This window comes from Falco cherrug, chromosome 6, assembly GCF_023634085.1.
Source record: "Falco cherrug isolate bFalChe1 chromosome 6, bFalChe1.pri, whole genome shotgun sequence".
Lineage (NCBI taxonomy): Eukaryota > Metazoa > Chordata > Aves > Falconiformes > Falconidae > Falco > Falco cherrug.
This window is the reverse complement of record NC_073702.1, coordinates 72,636,264-72,654,979: the sequence shown is the minus strand read 5'-3', so window position 1 is coordinate 72,654,979 and position 18,716 is coordinate 72,636,264. Positions and strand designations below refer to the sequence as shown.

The 18,716-nt window shown below is 42.3% G+C and overlaps 1 protein-coding gene across 8 annotated transcripts in view; it reads right to left on the bottom strand.

Moving 5' to 3' along the window:
* Positions 1-18,716, bottom strand: part of NCOA1 (nuclear receptor coactivator 1) — a 179,366-nt gene that overhangs the window by 144,035 nt on the left and 16,615 nt on the right. The gene's annotated exons all lie outside the window — the stretch shown is intronic.

The following is an 18,716-nucleotide window of genomic DNA, read 5'->3' as shown; positions in this document are numbered from 1 at the left end:
ATGAACCAGAGATCAAAGACTGCCCTGGCAGACAGAAATTAAGACTTAATATGCCTTGAGAGTGCTCTTGTATTAAAAAGTATTTTTTTATACAAATATAAAAAAGCATATTTTTTAATACAAAAAGAAGCTGATCAAATGTTGATAAGCATTAATATGCTTACAAATGTCTGCTCACAGGAAGAAAAAAGTATTCTCTAAGAGGATTTGGCTATATATAAAATGTACTCATTTCCTAAAATGAGCAAATTAAAGGAAAATATTTTTTATTTGTTTCCATATAGGAATGTGATCTCCAAGCTGACTGTGCCATCTCTGGAAAGCTATCCAAGTGGAAAGGCAAAGCTGGGGAAGTAAGCAAAATTCATCCCAGAGAAACCCCACTGTAACGGACCAGACATATTTTCTCCCATAAGAGTGGAGCTACATGGAGATCATCAGTAAGAATCCAAATTGAAAAGCAACTGGAGGGTGGGCCAGGCAAACTACATCAAAATCCAGAAGCTAAGTTCTGTCAAATAAATACTATTTACTAAAAATTAGGATTGAGATCTTGTCCATCTGGCAAATGTCCGAGACATTTAAAGCTCTCTTGGCCCTGAGCAGGACTTTATCCTCTAAGGAAAAGAGATGGGAAACGGCTCACAAATCTCTTCTGTGCTGATTTTAGTCCCTATGGATGTGATTTGAGAAACAGCAGTTTCTTCTCTTTATTCCCACCACAGGAAAGAAGAGATTGGGAGATGATGTTATCTTTTCCAGTTTGCCGAATTAGAAGGCTAAACTTTTAACATTTAAAAAACATAATCTGGCTTCGCCTTTATGTGCTTGGGATTTGGAAAGGGATATACACAAATTCGATTTCCCAAAAACTATGCAGCTGCATCAGGCAAACTGGGATAAGAGAAGTACATATGGGATAAGGGATGTATGGGATAAAGGACACATGACCTGGTAGTAATGCAAAACCTGCAAATGGTGGACCCAATACAAATGCCTGTAACTTGTCAACTCTCCTGACGGAGGTGACTGTGGCCAAGAACTTTAGTCAACGGATGAAATAAAGAACATTTGCCCCAGGCTCAAATGGATATTCCATTAATTATGTGAGAATTAAGCTAAGATTAAGCAAAGATAGAAACCTCTCTTACGGGAGCAGAGGTCAAGAACTAAGAATTTGTTTAATTTCATGGATAAAAACAAACTGACATCAATAAGAAACAACGTCTTAACAAATGCTCTCTTAAACACAGGCCTGAGATTTTGTAATGCTAATATTTGTGTATAGACTGGAACCACTGAAGCAACCCCACTAATGCTTCCCAGTTTACGAACCTGCTCCACAGAGAGGGGTAATTTGGGACTCAATTTGGGTAATAACATTTATAGTTTACTGGAAAGTGCTGACCCCCCACCAGAGTAAAGTATGTTTCCAGCAGCACTTGGGGATTCTGCAGGCAGGGTGAGATGAAGAGTTAAGACCTGACCTGACCATTTTGCTGGACCAGCAGATCTGAAGCTAAGCCCACGGACATGTTTCTGTGTCACCACTGGAGAGTGAGGAACATGTGGGAGCACCCACCGCCTGCCCAGGATCATGCAGCGATGATCGTCTCAACCTTGCCCTGCTTGACAAGCAAAGAACCTACCCAAGATGAAAGCTGTGCCTCACCATGCCCTTTGTAGCCATAGGACAAGCAGGAATGCTTTTGAACTGGAAGAGGGGAGATGGAGATGAGAGATGAGGAAGAAATTCTTCCCTGGGAGGGCAGCGAGGCGCTGGCCCAGGCTGCCCAGAGCAGCTGTGGGTGCCCCATCCCTGGCAGGGCTCAAGGCCAGGCTGGATGGGGCTGGGGGCAGCCTGGGCTGGGGGGAGGGGTCCCTGCCCATGGCAGGGGATGGGACTGGGTGGTCTTTAAGGTCCCTTCCCACCCAAACCATTCTGTGGTCCTATGATTCTGTGATTCTTCAGTTCCTCTTGGTGTACTGCATTCTCCTTAGCTGTGGGGTGCTCAGGGCTCAGATAACTTTAATTCAGCCAATTAATTTTCCATTTAGCGTGCAATTTTCAGTGACCATTCATTCAGCTTCTTGCCCTTAATTGTTTGGCTTAATTCATTTAGCAAGGTTGGCTCTTCTCTATGCTAAATGCAAGGCCACAGCGTTCTGAGCAAGCCTCGGGCCAAGACCTCCACAGCCCTGGTTAGCTCACAGCCCAGGCAGCAAACACCAGGAGCTGACTTCTAAGCACAAGAAGTGCTGCTGGAGGCTGTTGCCCTGCTCAACATTTTTATTTTTTCCCAAAAGGTGCTACTATCCCACAAAGCTGGTGAAACAGGCATCTCCCTCCCCGTTCACATAAAGCATCTGCATGTGTCATCTTAATTCTGTGCAAGAGATGAAGCAAAACATGCTAAAAACTTAGAATTGATATATTATTAATATATAAATATATAAATTATATAAAAATATACCCCAAATATATTAAGGATGTTCCTTCAAGGAGATTTGGCTGACCTCTCAGCTATTCTCATGCTGTGGTTCCAGCTGCAGGACGGCCACAAAAGTAAGTGGATGACTAAATGTCATGACCTTGCAAACAGTGGCCTCCAGCTTTCTAATCTTAAGTCTTCCGAACCTGCGAGAACATCTAAACTGACCCCTAGAAAAGGGAATCCCAAGCTGTTTGCAACACATTATTCTAGAACTTGTGATTTTTTTTCTCTGTTCAAACAAGCGCAGGTATGAATCCCTGTTGTCCTAGCTTCTGAGCACAAGAAACAGGTTATGAATCTTCTAAACATAAAATAAGGGTTCCAATGGAGGAACTCGGCCTGACCTTGACCCTTCCCTACCTGACAAGTGCTTCCATTTCCCTGATTAGTCCCTAAACAGATCTATTGAAGAGCTGAGGAACAACTCCATCTGAAAGCTGGGTAAGGGAAAAGAAGGACTAGATGCAAACGTATAGATTACTATAAGGAAATGACATTTTTGAAAAATGTTACGCTTCTAATAGTTCTGGCACAAAGCAAGGAATTACATCATTTATTCAGAACCTGGGAATTCTGGACTCCTAAATGCCTGGGATCTCCACTCCTAACAGGTCCTCTCCTTAAAAATCCACAGGAGATGCTGAAAATTCTCTGTCCCTTCATGATTTCTTACTGAAAGTGCCGCCTTCTCCTTTGAAAAAGCGGGTAAAGAAAATCAACAAAGCTTACTTGTTACCATTTCTTGGAAGGAAAGGGCTCACAGCCTATTCAGCCTCTCTTCCTCCTCCTCCTCCTCCTCCTCCAAATAAAACAGCAAGCCCCATACCTTAAGCAAGCGCCCGTTTCCATGACAAGCTTGGCACTCGTGCTGGAGCCTTTAAAGTCAGAAGGACAAGAAGCCAAGCAGCACGCTGCTCCGAAAGCTAGCCGAGCTAGAACCAGTTCTCTAGGACAAATACGCTATGTAAACACTAATAACATAATCTACTTAAAAGCACTATTACCAATGATACAGAACCACTGTGAATTTTCTAACACAAAGATAAATGCTAGGACAAATATTTGTTTAGTGCTAAGCAGAAAGACCTGAGCAGAAACGATTCTGGCCTAGAGCAGCTCCCAATGAACCAGAGCTGCCCGAGCACCGCGGATGCTGCAGCAGGGCTTTACAGCCACTGCAAGAAGAGGGGGTGTTTTTTTTAATTTTATAAAGCAGTATTAATATTTTATGATGGCATTCTTCTGCATTCCAAACATATAAATAACTCCAGATTGCTGAATGCTTCAACAGCCAAGAATATATCCTCTTTACCCTTTTCTGCCTTTTTCTCTTGCAGGGGGGGGAGGGGGGGAAGTATACTAAGTATAATGAAAATGCAACCTGACATCATGAGCAATTCTAGGCTTGTTCAAAGACTTTGTATCTCTGAAAGAATATGAAATCAACCTAGCCGGTCTGTTTAAGAGGGATGTGTAATAATGCAGATATAATGAAACTGTAAAAACTGAAAAGGCAAGACAACAGGGTATGCAGCAGGAACACTGTACAAAGATTATTCTTGAAATTCTCCTTTGATTTAATTCTGTGTAGTTGTATTCTATGGCCAACTACTTGCAGTGAAGCAAGAGAAGCATTCTGAGGTTGCTATTGCCAATTACAGCAAGGGAGAAACCGAGACTGCTGCTACCAGAAGCCCCTGTGCCGAGATCCTCACTGTCACAAGCAGCACGGGAGTTCAGGGGTGAAGTCAGAAATTATATGGTTCCCAACTACAAGAATACGCCCTGAAATCTTCCACACACATCCTAAATTTTTGAGGTCATCCTTTCCTCAGGACTTCCTCCAGTCATTCTTATATATTAAACTCTCAACATCATACACTCAAACAATTGCCTTTTAAATGGGCAGGGAGAAACAGTCCAGAACTCTCAACCTTAATTCAGTATTTCCATCCTTCCTCCTCAAAATGCTTCAACCCCTCCAAACAGATGCTGAAAAATATCAACAACACTTTTCACTTAAAACAAAGAAAACGCACACAGAGGAAGTAATGTAACTCCAAGGACTAACAAACCCATGTCTGCTCTCCCAGTCGCACCGTTACAATCTGCTGTCCTGCCCATAGTTTCTATTTTTGCAGGACAGCACCCTCACATTCACAACCAGCCATCGAATATTTTGATCCTGATGCATCACGTACATTCACCTGTCACAGCCTCATCCCCACTGCTGCTCGTTTTATGCCACTGAAAACTCAACAAGTCCTTTTATAGGGAGGTCCTGCCTCAAAACTAGACATCAGGGTGATACTCCCAGATCAGGGACAGTGCTAAAATCCAAAATATTGACCTTGCCTCAAATGAATGGAAGGTTCAGGTTAAGTCTCTGTGGACCAGCCTCACCGCTGGTGCCGCACGCCACAGGAGAGCCTCTCGGACAGTGGATCACAACATGTACTGGTCCCTCCAAAAAACAAGCCGTTGAACAAAGAAAAGAAAAATGAAACCCACAGCAAAGCAATTCCACAAAATCAAAGGACATAACCACCAAGCCTATTCAAAAACAAAAACACTATGCCCATCTACTTCTCATATACCATCTTATTATTACAGCTAAAGCATGCAAATAAAAAAAATCTTGGTCCAATTTAACTACAGTAGAAGTTACACTTGCCACTTTATCAGCATATGGAAAAGGAATGACACTAGGAGTAGGAAAAAGCTTGTACAACAGCAGACCAGTTCTGCAGAGCAATATTGTATGTTTTTCTAATACATAATAGATCAAACAGCTTAATAAAAAATAAGCTCATTTCTGACAGAACAAATATTCAAGGGCATGAAATACTGTTTCAAATTATTTCACTTAAAGAGGAGAAGAAAAAAAAAAAATCTTGGCTGAGCAAGCCGCATGCAAAACTGCAGTGCTGTGCCAGCAGCTGTGGGGCTTCGGCACAAACCACAGCAGCAGAAGGCTATCACAGCTACGAAGTCACACAATCAGCTCTCATTCTTCCCTTTAGAAGCCACACTTTCCCATTGTACGCCACAACGCCACGATATCCTGAAGCCCAAACACATCTGCAGCTCCCAGCACGCTAGTACGCATTTTCCCTCCTCGTCTGATTGATGGGAACCACTTCGGCCGAGAGATGATTTCTGGCCTCATTGTATGTGTAGTAACAGATCCTTTCCTCTCCATGGCAGGAGCATTTTATGTGGTTAATACCAACGAATGCTCGTTGTGCCAAGTCCTCAGTGCAACAATAGGAAAGAAGATCCCCACGTTTCCTTGAGAAAAATCCTTAAGAGTCCCTTTCCAGTATATAGGGAAAAAGAAATTTAATATGCAACCTTATGTTTGAAACTACTTAGGTCAAATCTGCTCAGCTTGCAAGTAATTTTTATTTTTTCTTAACTGCCTGCCTTGTAAAGTCACCTGGCAGCTAAATGTCAATATAACTTGTGCTTTGGCACAAAGCCTCTGCAATTAGGGTATTTCATTATGGTACTGGGTACATTAAACACATTTATGTCTTATTCTTTTTTGTTTTACTTACTTTAACTGGTAGTTTTGTTTCTTCTTACAGAATGCCTGTAAGGTTTGTGTTACTAGTAAATAAAATTTTTAAAATTATGTTCTCCTAAAAAGAGATCTCATGTGTTAACGTAAACCAGAAGTGAGCTTATTACTTATACACCCCTTAAAAGAACAAGGATATTTATAGGGAAAGACACCAGCAGAACTGCGCTAGGGTACAGGACACCGCAATACATATTTCTTCTTGAAAATCATTGAACAAATCCATTTTAAAAATACCAAGTGTAGCCCCAAGGCCACAGGGAGAAGAAAGTGGTTTAGCAGGTAAAACGAGACAGCCCATGCTTTAAAAACCCAAGTGAACACATGACGATGGTTCTTACATAGAAATCCTGCACAGCAAGCAACTGTATCTGGTCAGCAAGTGCTTTTTAGCCCGCTATCATCCAGCAAAACAAACTGGCTCTTTCTTCAAAATGCCAGGACCTCCAGCAATTACCCCCTGACATCCTAATTGACTCAGCAACTGGAGATTTTAATTTCTGAAGCCTCATCTCTGCAGTTAGCCTTGATTTAATTTCCCATAATCTTCAGCAATAAATTACTTCTACCCAAGCTTTGCCTCTATGAGATTACTCATACAGGTAAAACACAAGAAACAGTTGAAAAATAACTTACAGGAAAGTCAGCAGTCACATTTGAAAGGTTGTCATTTACAACAAATTATGCTGCAAAAAAAGCCTTGTACTATGAGTCAGAAGCTAAAGGTAAAAACTGACCATGAGATCTGGAGTCAGTATTAGCAAAATGCGAGTTTTCTAGTTGTCCCTTTCCCTGTACAATTTGCTCACCAAGTGCCGCACATTATTAGTCTCTATAAGGATACGCCATAAAGTTTTCAGCATTTTTCAGTTTCTCTGATTTTCATTTGAGGTTTCAAAATAATTAAAAAAAGAAAAAAACATTGAGAAAGCAGTCTTAAAAATCAAATACTGTGGCAAAACGCAAACGGGCACAGTGCAATGTAAAAAAAAACCCCAAACCCTTGAAGACTTCGGCACTAGCTTTTCTGGAAGCCAAAAAGACCATTAGACCTGTATTTATTTTGGAAACGAAGCCCTTGCTCTAATACGACCCATGCTCCGGCAAAACACCCCGTGTATTTGTACATGGAGACAAACCCAGCACGCAGATAACCATCCCAATTAATAAAGCAAAAGCCCTTTTCCCCAGATTTAGCGAGCCTAATAGGTTAAAGTACATGTCACACCCTTTCTCTACACCCACTACATAACTCTCGGCTTTGTTATGTAGACAAGCAGGCAACCAGCTTAGTAAGCATCTTAGCGTATTTACAAAAGGCCTCTACATTAGCACTCAGATATTATGTAAACTAAGCCTTTGCAAGAGAAAGATCCATTGCAGAACAGAGAAAAACAGACATTTCCCAAAGGGATCACTGTTTTGAAACAATACTTTCAAGGCTCTACCACACGCTGCTCACCCATACAGACAATTAAAAACACAAGCTCACCAAACAATTAAGGGTTTGTCACTGGCATGAGGAAAAGTAGAATAAATTCTAAAAGTAAATGTCAGCTTCATAAGGGCATATATGGTGATTTGGAGAGGATAAACGTGCACAGCTCCAACATTCCCAGCACCATCTATTTTTGGTATAAGCTGGTAGAGAAACAGGGCTAAAGGAATAAAGGAGCGAGATTCAGCGTGTTCAAAAGCAGAAGAGTTCACAGTGATGCTAAGGTTCCTTGCAGCATCTCCGGCACAACCCAACCCTCTCCCACCACCCCCAAAATCCCCAGGCGTGCCAGACTCGGTGTCTCCTGGTCTCCATCAGAAGAAACCAAAGGGGCTGAGACAAGGCGAGCAGCGCGGGAGGCCAGGCACGCAGCTAGCCAAACAGAAAGTGTGCCTCTTCCAATCCTCACCTCAACCCTCTTCATCTCCTTCGGTCATGGGATGAGCCTGTAAATTCATAGGGTGAGGAGCACGTACCTGTCAAGCGTTGATTTTGGGTGGTTATACCCTATGTTATGTTCTTCCTAATGGATTCCTAGCCCAGTCCAGGCAAGGAATAGAGAACCAAGAGAGCCCCAGAGAGCTGCGGTGAGACCATACACTTCATAAACTAGGTCATTTATACTTTTTTTTTTTTTTCAAATGAGGCGTGGACCATAGCACCATCCCTGTGGCAGGCGATGCCGAGGCTCCACGTGTCTCCAGAAGCATTCCTCCCTCCTCACGCTCCCCTGGGTTATAATTACTGGAAAGAACCACAAACACATGTTCAACCTTCCTCCTCTGATGGGTCCAGGCGACCAGGCTACAAACCAATTCACAAGGCTGGTATCCCTCAAGACACAGCTCCAGAAGTCACGGGCATTCCTAATCGATTCCTGCTTTGGAGCAGAGCAGCCAGACCCCTATTAATAGAAGCTGCAAAAGCCCAAGAAACAGTCTTTTTCCCGGTTTGGAAGGAGGGGATTTTCTGGCTCCATTATTTCCATCATTCTGACTCAACACAGGCATTTGCGTGCGTGTATAGACATCAGGCGGAGATGGAGCTGCTATCAATGGAGAGTCAGTCTCCTGGAAAAGACAAAAGGTTCATTTCTACTCATCAAGGGTCTTGTAAAACGCCAGTCAGCACTCAGGTTCATCCCTCAAGCACAAGAGTAGGTTTTGCAGAGTAAAATTTTCACAAGCTCAGAAAACCATGGCTGTTCAAGCCCCATGCAAATGCCAACTCCCTAGCAACACAAGCTTCCTATTCTGGAACAAAAGCTCTCCAGGAAGGAAAATGCTCATCCTCCAACGAGGTCAGAGAAAGCCTGACATCATGGAAAGATGCTACCACTCAGGCTAGAGGAATGTGCTGAAGCAGTGTCAAAAAGATGTACAGAAAAGCTTGTTTTCTTTTAAGCCAGCACAGCGCAAGGCAGGGAGCTGGGTGGAAGCTGCAGCACCCCAGGGGTGCAGCTCTGCTGTGTCCATGCTCAGACACTACACATCATCAACCCGTACCTGCTCTTCCAGAGCTCTGCTACTCCACCCCAGCCAGCTGGGCTCAGCAATCCTGAACCTTTAAAACACCAAGAGGGATCCGTCCTGCAAACCAAGCAAGCTTGTGGAAGCAGGGGAGCAGAAATTCTGCAAGATTTAGAGAGCAGAAATGCTGGATGCTGAGCTGTTACTCATCATAGTTCACCACGATATTTTCATTTAATTTTTTTTTTCTCCCCTTTTCTTATCCTCACTCTTATGCTGGAACAGCATCATTTTACTCCCCACACAGCCTTGGGGCTCGCACTAACCTGGGGGCTGGGAGCTCCAGCACTGGTATTCCCTGACACTAGTTACACAACCTTTGCCACCACGCCGTTTTGTCTCCTTTCTACACACTCCTGGGTTCAGCCTCATTTAAAGTCTTTTATCAAGGGAGGTGTTGTGGCAACTTTCTTCTGCTTACAACTTCACATTTCAGGCTCTTAAAACATCTCTTAATTCCTCCTTTTGTAGTGAATGCAGCACTGGTAATGGTTTCCCCACTCGCTGCTTATTATCAGTCATCCAGATCCCTTAGAAAAGGGGTTTTTTTAAACCAGTTGAGCATATCACACCAATGTAAGAACAACTTAGGTTACAATCTGAAGCCTTCTGAAGAGTAAAGCCAATTATTTCCAGACTTTTACCATGGTTTTCTTATTTTCTCACAGAGGTTAAACAAGTTTGGTAAGGTTACATGACCTTCTGCAAACCTGCCCTGCCTCTTTTTAACCCTCTTTTCCTCAATTTAGGTGTTCTTTTTTTTTCAAAAAATGGCATAAGACTGGTATTTATTTCACAAAATGATCTTGCTACCTATTTACAGGGTACCTTTCTGTTGGAATATTCATTTCTTGTATGCAGTATTCTTAGTCAAACTTTATTTCAGTTTATTTTGAAAGGGACAGGCAACAGTTTGGGATTAACCCTCCCCTTCTTCCAATATACCAGAAGTAGTGCTATATTAGAAGTCTTCAATATTTGATTAGCAACCAGCATGGCCTTAAAAAAACCTTTGGCAGCCTTTAGATTGCTGTGGGGGTGCACGGCCAATATTGTTAAGGAACTTTTAAGCAAAAAAAAAAAAAAAAATGTCCAAGTAGCAGTCCTAAATACTGTACTCTCTGCACAGATCTGACAGTTGTTTAGGATTTGAGTAGGAAAGCTTGAAAATTTAACTGCTTTTGTAAAGCCACTTGATCATATCAATAGTGAGGTGCTCCTGTCATTGAAGCATGCCCTATTTACATGTCTAGTGCCCAGCAGCACACAGGACAACCAAGACAACAAATCCAGGATCAGCTCTGGCACCCACTGATGTGAGCAGCCTTAGTGCTTCTTGGGACTTGCAAGACGGCTGGGCTACATAACCCCCAGCTTGCTGGTCATATCAGCAAACCACCAAACAGCCATTTCACTTTCTAGAGATTTTTTCCTACTCCAGAATCCTTCAGGTCTGAACACAGCAGACAGTTTTTAGCCTTTAGCTGAAAGCCAGATCAGTTTTTAGGGAGTGCTGAATCAGTCAAAGGAAATGTTACAGAGAGATTTCAATGTAGTAGTAATTAAAAGAATTCATAACATCTGAATTTATTCCCTTTACTGGCTTCCTAGCCGTCATTTTTTTCAAAATCTTGGCTAGCCGCTAATTTTTCAGTGCATCTCATCTCTATTCTGGAAGCAAGAAGGCAACCGAGCTGTCTTTTGTCTGGTCAGCACAAACAAGCTGAAAAGATCTGGGTTACGCAGCGGGCTAGAGCTGCAGAAGTTCAGCCACATTGCAGGAAGTCGACTGTGCAAAATTAAATCCCAATTTCCTTTTTGGGACACATATATTGGCTGGAGATAGGATGGTTCTAAATTTTTTTTGCAGCAAAAAAAGAAGAGGGTTTTTTGCATGCTTCAAGTCAGAGGTGTTAAGCTAATGAAAGGGATCAACAGGACTTTTCATGATGGTTGCTCAGTTATGGACACTAAAGCTGCAGCTTTTTTTGAATTATATCTTTGATTTGGCATTTCCCCTTCTTCACAGCTTTTTTTTTTAATAGACCCTTTATACAGCAGAAAAATATAATTCACAGGAAGCAGATGTATGTCAGAGGAGGAAATTTCTACAAATTCGTCTTGCACACCCCAAAAGCAGATGGGTCCCATAGTCCATTCTCAAGTGCTTTGCTGAATGAGGCAACAAAGCCCCCGCTACCATATTAATGAAATCCTTTCTTTGGAAACACTTACTTTCTATGCTGCAAATTTAGAATTAAAGACTTTTGAAGGTTACTCCATGCAAGCTGATTTGTTTTCTTTCAAATCCACAAAATCTTGCAGACAAATAGCCCAAACCATCCAAAATTATTTTTAAATTCCTTACTACCCAAAACCTGATAATTGCTTTTAACATTCTTAGTTTTCCTTGTCTTGTTTTCCCGCTGCATTACTTTCTTTACAGCTCACACCTCCTATGGTTTAATGCCAGGCTTGCTTTTTTAAAAACACTACTTGAGACAACAGGATTTACTTGGCTTTAAAGCACAAGTTTTGACAAATGCATTTCTTAAGTTCTCTTGCTTGCAAGGAAAATTCATGGCACCTCCTACCAAAACAGATCCTAAGATCCAATAAAAACCTGGAAAACACTTGCTGTTGCATCTCCTCTTTGGGGAGTGGAAATCTCAAGCTTCCAAACACACAGGCTAAGGGACGGACTGTCTGTCCTCGACGTCAATCTTATCATGATGAAAGGTCTTCATCATCCTCAGCTTTTAAATTATCTGCTCGCCAAATAGAATAGAATCGTTAACAGTGTCTACTAAGTTCAGCTCCTTCCTGATCCATAAGCATTTCCCTGCACCTTTTATTTATCAGGTCTCTTCTACCTCTTTCAGCTTTCCCCAGTGAGCTACAAGTTTCCTCCGTGCACATTTCTACCTGGAGCAGTTCCTCAGGATACACCCTCCATCAGCACAGTCAGTCATCATTTCACTAAATCCAATGGGTATATTTTTACCATCTGAGATCATCTCCTGTACTCCTACCTCTGCATAGCTCAAATCTCATCTCTTTACCATGCTGATGCTCTCATTCCCCACAAAGTTCGACCACTTACAGTCCTCTTCATGCTGATCCACCTCTTCATGGGCAATTTGTGTTGTCTGCTCCACATTGCAATTTACTACCTGCTTACGTTGGCTCTTACAGATTTGACAATTATGAAATACCTTATGCTGAAAAAAATACTCCTGGCTATAACACCTTGTTAACTAAATCCAAAAAAGATGCCATCGATAGTGAGGGCATGTTCTGGGCTCTGAGCTGTTCTCAGATGCAGCATAGCTCCCTCTGTATAAATCAAACATTTGTTTTGCAGTGTCTTTACACTTTTTTACACCAATTAAAAATAAATAAATCAAAGCAAATCCCATTCGCTGCTGGCATCACATCTGCTTCGCCTTTTTGTGATCTCCCTTCTAGAGCTTCTTCTAAATAGTTTTATGGCTTTATTATAGTCACAATGGTCAAAATCATTTTATTATGCAACCTGTTGAGACAACATTTTGAAAGCATGACAACTGGAAGCGCTGATGATGAATTAATTATTACAGTGTGAATAAGTAGTTTCATCCTTCTGATGTCCAAGGACGGGACTTTACATAACTTTTAAAGGAGACAGGAAAATTTTCATCCTTAGATTGCTCTTCAAGAGGCTTCTCCTGAAGTTCTCAAGTCTTGGCTCCTACTCTGTAGAATTCCACCAACAACTTACTACAATCTCCCAGGCAATTTATGATTCTGGCAAGACTCAGTGCAATCTATCACTCGGGTGACAGACAGAACATAAACTGTATCCTGGCTGACATCACTGCTGTAGTCTCTAGTGAAGTCAGAAGAAACTATTACAAAATGAAAAACAATGCTGTCAGAATTGCATTCTTTCTACCACTCCTCAAGTTCCATATTTCTTCCTCAACACAGGTTATTTTGCTTAAAACAGATGCACTTTATCCAAGAGGACTTTTACCACCACTATTAACTGAAACACTCAAATAAAAGATTACATAAAATAGTACAAAACAAGCCTGAAAGCAGGAAAAGGAAGGTTGTCAGAATTCTCAAAGCAGTTGCTGTGCTGAAACTATATTAAAGTATATTTTCAAACACTAGTAAGGCCTTAAAAAAATCAAGTATATGAACAAGGGTTGAAACTACTAGAAAATGAGCAAATGATTTGACGCTACCAAGAACAAGACAAACTGGAGAGGTCTACAATTTGCTAAAGGCAGCATAGAATAGACTCTGATCCTCCTAGAATGAAGTAAGGCTTTTACTTGGATCTAATTCACTGTAACTTACTACACAACTACTTAGTCTTGTTACATAGTCCTAACAAAACCTCGCAGAAAGGCAGAAAGGTAATTAAAACAGGTGGACTTCTCACATTCCCTAATTCTATAAGCAAGGCTACAGCAGGCTGCAGAAAAAACATACACAACCTCCAGGGGAAACATGCTTGCTAAAATATTCAAAAAATGGAGAAAGCCTTGGGTAAATGCCATTCCTACATCAACATCAGAGATAGGTCATCAGAAATTCCAGCCTTTGAGGATAATGCCTCCTACCCAAGAAGAAGTCTGAATGAGGCTTGTCATTAACTACAGACACATCCAAACTATCACACAAGCAAGAAGATTCTTCCCACCCAGACACCAACGAGGATGACTGGCTTATCAGGTGAATCGTCAAGGTCACCGACATCCTCCCATGTTCTCATTCCTCAAACAAATCAAAATGGAAGATAAATATTTGCATAGAGCTGCTAAATCCAAAGACTCAATGTCCATTATTAAACATGAGTAGACAGTAGCTCACTACCACTGGCAAGAATCACCATTTTCCAATAAATCGGTGGTTTCTCAGGGATTAAAATTTTTAGAGGCAAAAATGTGCAAAGTTATCGCCTGCTACAGCACGTTGTGTCAGTCCCTTCTCCCATTTCCAGAGCTGGAGAAGACTTGCATGACAGCAGACTACATGAAGATTGACACTTTTACCTCCCACCTGCATGGGACTCCAGCAGCCTAGAAACTTTCCCCAAGTACCCTGGTATTCTGACAGACATTTGTATTATTACCATATTCTTTCTAAACTGAGCAATTAATGCAATGCTGACTTAGCAACACAATCAAACACAAAAGAAACCTGTCCTATTTAGCTGCCTAACGCATCCAAGCATGGGCAAAATTTGCACCGTTCTACCAAAGCCTCCCTTCTCACCTGAAAAGGAACAGCAAGAGATTCTTCTAGAAGAATTAAATAACTTAATTAGCATTAGCATGCGTAACTACTTACATCTATGTTTTAACCTTCTGCCTTCCATTCCAGCCTGTCCTCATCTTCCTCTTCTCTAATATCTTTATCCAGTTTTCCTCCTCCCTCTTTTCTTTTCACTGTCCCTCACTTCCCCTCCACAGAAAGAAAGGTTTGAAATACCAAAGCAGCATCCTCCCCTCCACAGACACTGCTCCTTCTATTCCTCTAATGGATTTTATCGTTTTTCTTCTTGCTCACTCACTGTTTCTACAACCAGGATGGCGAGGTGCTCCCTTCAGCAGGGGCTTTTAAAGGCAAGAGGCTTTTTTGAAACATTGCCTGCCCAGGGGCACGTCAAAGGAACTCTGAGTGCCCACCACACACACACACACTCGAGAAGGTTTATAATTTTTTTTTAACATTATTAATACCAAAAGAATGCAGCCAAATCACAGAATAAATGAGGACCGACGTTAAAATATTTGTGTACTTGTTTACTTCTCTTGCTAATGGTCCTAATTACAGAGGCCACTGTGGTCTACTAATTTACCTCTCAGGGCACAAAAATGATTTCTAAAAATTCAGTAATGCCTATGAAACTTTATTTAGAAAAAGAACAGGCTCAGATCAAAAGAAATGTACCCAACCTGCACCCATGCCCAGGAAAGTAGACCGCAGCAAAGGCAGCCCATGAGGACACGTGGAATTTCTTCACCGTGACACTACACGTTGAAAAGTTGGAAGAGCAGAGCAAAGATCCTCGAAGAGCATTTCAAACCAGAGAGAATATACTGCAAATAGTATTAGCCACCGAGACTATTAATTTAACAGGTTTCTGCTGCAGCTGAGGTGCGCCAAGAAGCTTAGCAAAGCATTCAAAGGCCTGCTGGATCACATTACAGACAGCACTTTCATACTTATGTGCAATAAAGATTGAGTATAACCTAAATATACATCCACTTAAAGCGACAGCTATCCTTTTCAAAGTAAAAATACTTCTGAACTTTTCTAAAAGTTTTTCTTAAATGGTTTAACCTTGCTTGCAAAAGTTTCCGAGCAGTCCGGTATCAGTACATTGTGCTCCTGCGCTGAAGATTATGTTCAAGACCAAATCTAGATACAAGTCTACGGGAAACTGGAACACCAAGCCTGCAGATGTACTGCAATGGTCTTTTTATCTAAATCAGTTTAAATAAATAGAATTTGCATCTGGCTGGAGACAGGGTATAGATAACAAGCATTCCTGACGCACCAGTTGCAAAATCTGCATGCTGTGGTTTCAGACTTGTACATTTCTATAGTACAAGGCGCCTGAATTCTGGTCTCCTCTACAGCCACAAAATCACCTAACATCTCCTGTTACGATTTTCTGCAGTAAAGTGGTCTATGGCAAGGGCAACAGCCTTTGCTGGCATGGCTACCCAGTATATTCCTGTTGGACGTACTGGTTTTCAGCCAACATTTTAACAAACCTAAACTTCCAAAGTAGCTTAAATTAAGACAAGACCTCTCAAGCTGTGATGAAGGTACAGAAGAAAAGCAGTGGCAGGAAAAGAACCTCAATCAGTTTCAGTTGTAATTTACCCCCAAAAATCCACTCAGATGATCCTTTGATACGATGTTTCATTCTAACCCCATAATATATCTAGCATGTGCAAAAATACACTGCCAGGAGCACCCTCTACTCTTGCTACAGCAGAGCAACCAAAAGCATCATGGATTCAGAACCTCCTGCAGAAAATTCTTAGACTGAAAAACATTAATAATCTTATGAGCAAAGAAAGTCAAAAGCAAAACAAAAATCAAGAGAAAACAGGGAAATTAAGAAAGCAAGCTAAGACTTAGGATACTTGAATGCCCACGTCAGCCTGCAGTCACGCAGGACAGCTCTCGCAGGGATGAGCACCACTAACTGCCCAGACCTGCCCAGCAGCCACCAAGGTGTAAAGCAGGTTTCCACGACCAGCACGGGAGCTCTGCTTACAGCTATAACCCTTTTAGCCCAACATCCAGAATCCACAGGCTGCCAAGTGGACACTGCCACTGAAGATTACCATGGCTTTTCCCCGGGACGAAGTGAAGAGGGTCATCACAGAGGGAACAGCCGTCACTTTCTTGCACAAAAGTACTTCCCACTCGCTTTTTCCTCACTAGCACAAGCCTAAGCCTTCTCCTGACAAGGGCTTCTCTCCAACGATGCGTACAGCACTTGTCCTTAAAGCAATTACACAGGCTATGAGCTATTCACCATGTCAACAACAATTTCTCTACTACGGACTGAAACAGCTTAGGAAAAGACACCGCTGAGGTCTGCCTTCCCTGCTGGAGGGCGTCTCTTCACCTGAGCCCACGAGGACAGGTACAAAGTACGGCTCCTCTCCGGAGGCAGGCGATGGATGGAGAAGGTGAAGCTGCTCTGCCCAACTCCAGCTAGTAAACACGACACAACTGGCATCACTGGAGAAGAAGGATACTAAACACTTTATAAATATCGTTAATTTTTCCAAAGGTAGTGGAAGGCGACTACAGCAAGCTTCTCAAAATTATGTGTTACTGGTTTCTGGAAATAACTGGTTAAGCTACCGAGGCTCTGACAGCCCCCAGCTCCTCACAAATTCATGTTATGAGCTGTGGTTTCCTGTTTGTTATGTTTTCCAGTATACTTAAGACACTGCCTTGAAATAAGTTACTTTACCCCTGCCCCCCCCCCCCCCCAGCCCCGTCCAAGGCTGACATTAAACCGTGTAAACATCTGTTTGAGGTAACAAGTTTGTCTTACTTTCAGAAGAGGGAAATTGCCTAAATTTAGGGTCTTTATCGCATCCCTTTGTAAATATATACCTCCTATATGTTTTTGTTTAATAAACTGCTCATCAATTAACATTTAAGTGTTCAAAAATAAGCAGAGAGAAAGCTTGAAACTCATTTTAATTACGCTTTGATAAAAGAGTCAACCCATTTCTTCATGCACTGAAAAGCAGTCATTTAGACTGTCATCTTAGCGAGTGAATTAATTTTCTTAAAAGCAAGGGAGAAAATGAGAACGATTTAGGTTAACGCTGAGCACCTAGTAAATGTTTGCAGCGTTTACCCAGGTTATGCATTATACCACCCTTCCTTTAGGGAAAAAGGTCAATCGCGTAGTAAAAGCAAAATACTGTTGAGTCAGGCCACCTGCAATCCAGCCCCGGTTCTGAAATCAGGCAGCTGCAAGTCCTTGGCCGTGCTGCTGAAAGCTTGTGACTCCATTTAGTCATCTGCAAAATGAAATGTTCGGTGACACCACGCGAGCACGTCTGCGCACGCGTGCAAACCGCGATCTTTGGAACAAAGAGGCTGTACGGATACCGTGGTTCAGCCTGGGGCCTTTGACAACGTCGCGCCAGGTAGCGTACGTGGCTCACCGCAGCGAAGAGGCTGGTCCTGCGAGCAGGGCTTGCTTTACTCAGGGTGAAGGATGTGTCGGTGTAAACCATATCAACACGCAGCACACTTCACGGATAGATAGAGCCCCAGCAGCAAAGGTATACACATGGCCTTCAAATGAACGACTTTTTCTTTTTTTCCTTTTGGACAGATTACCGAAGAAAACAAAACCTGGCACAGGCAAATGCTCTCTGCTGAGCTGCTCTTTATTGGATGGTGATGTTCTGCTGCACTACAACACACATTTGGATCTAATTACCCTATTAAGAGTCACAGAAGGGATGCGCTAACTATATTGTCTCCAGTAGGTCACCAGCAGGAGCCCTCTCTCCCTCTGCCACACCAAACCCCGAAGCCGCAGAGCAGCACGCTCCACCTGGCTGCCCAAGGAGCCTCCCAAGCAAGCCAGAGGAAGAAGCCACTATCGGTCAAAGTAGGGTATTAACAAGGAAAACAGCGTTTCAGCCTAGCAGGCAGGGAGTCACTTGCTGCGTGCTGCCGGGCTCGGCTGAGATGTCAGCTGTGACCCTCAGATGCTAAGCTAGCTGACATAAAATGGAAGCAACGGAGCTGGAAGGTATCTCTTCCTGGTGTTGCAAACCCCATAGCATGATCCCCTTTCCTCTGACAAAGTCAGTGTGCGAGGCACTTTTATTCTCCTGGGATCGCACATGCACTTGGCAGATTGAGAAATCTGGTGTACTTTCATATAAGATTCCAGTGCACTAGTTATTATTTTTAAATTTATCTGCTTCTGAAGCTCCATTAATTTCACGAAACTTTTATGAAGAAAGGGTGTGAAGAGCTATTTTTGAGAAAATCTTCAGGTTTTTCCTCCCTTTTTTTTCTAGCAAGTCATCCTTTGCCTTCTCATTTTCTAC